Raw genomic sequence first — 1,432 nt, 5'->3', positions numbered from 1 at the left:
GAATAAGAAATGAAATAAGTGACATTGCAATAAACCACATAAATAAAAAAAAAGGACAGTAACAGAATACTATAGAAAACTGTACTCCAACAAATTTGAAAACCTGGAAAAAATGGACAAATTTCTAGAAAAACATGACTTACCAAAGTTATCACAGACTGAGTTAGAAAATTTGAAAAGGTCAATAACAAATGGAGAAATTAAGGAGGTCTTTAAGAAACTCCCAACAGAAAACAAATCCTGGTCCAGACATCTTCACTGGAAACCTTTAGAGATGAGCTGGCATCAATCCTACTCAAAGTATTCCAGAACATAGAAAAGGATGGAATACTCCCAAATTAATTTATGAAGCAAGAATAACCCTGATACCAAAGCCAAGCAAAGACACCACTAGAAAAGAAATTACAGACCAATATCCCACATGAATATAGACAGAAATAATCTTCAACATGATTCTAGCCAATAGAATCCAACACATATCAGAAAAATAGTACATAATAATGACCAATTGAGATTCTTATGAGGTATGTAAGGATAGTTCAACTTTTGAAAAACAATCAACATAATCCACTACATAAAGCAAAGAGAAATAAAAGTCATATAAACTGGTAAGGAAGAAGTATAACTATCCCTGTTTGCAGATAATATGATCCTATACATAGAAACATGACCAAAGTAGGTGTTTTAGACTGGGTTCTCTAGAGAAACAAAACCAGTAAATCTTATATATATGTATATATATATAAATTTATCTTAGGAAAATGACTCGCACACTTACAGAAGCTGGCAAGTCCAAATTTCCTGGATCAAACGTCAACCTGGTGGCTTTTCCTGACTCTTGCAGCAGCAGGGGCGGAGGAGCTCAAGGCTGTCAGGAAGTACACTGGCTGTTGACTCCGATGAATGACAAATTCAAGATCTCCAGGCCGAATGGTGGATTGTTCCATCACAGACAGTTGTAGGCAGCACAACAGAATCCTGATCTACAGAAGAATGTCTCTTTTCCCAGGATGCCCATAGGTATACTGAAAGCAGACCACACCCCTAAGGAAACTCCCTTTCAACAGATTGGCTGCTCAAACCATAAACATCTGATCCCATCATGGGAATAACCACATCACAGCAGCTTAAATCGCACAGAATTGTGGTCCAGCCAAGTTGACATACACCTCCAACTATCACAGTAGGTAAGACAAAATATGGCTATTCTCACTTCCAAGGGGCATTCTGGCTGCACTTCTTCCAGGACAGATTTGTTAGTTCTGGCAGTCCATGGTCCTTTCAGTAGTGGTGGGTCAATGAAAAAGGGAAAGGCCCTCAATGAGATGGATTGACCCAGTGGCTGCAATGATGGGCTTAGGTGTAGCAAGGACTGTTAGGCTGGCACAGGACCAGACAGTGTTTCATTCTCTTGTACATAGGGTCAGTATGA

Source organism: Orycteropus afer, unplaced genomic scaffold (assembly GCF_000298275.1).
Source record: "Orycteropus afer afer isolate SDZICR_OR568_19922 unplaced genomic scaffold, OryAfe1.0 scaffold00963, whole genome shotgun sequence".
Taxonomy (NCBI): domain Eukaryota; kingdom Metazoa; phylum Chordata; class Mammalia; order Tubulidentata; family Orycteropodidae; genus Orycteropus; species Orycteropus afer.
This window is presented reverse-complemented; position numbering follows the sequence as displayed.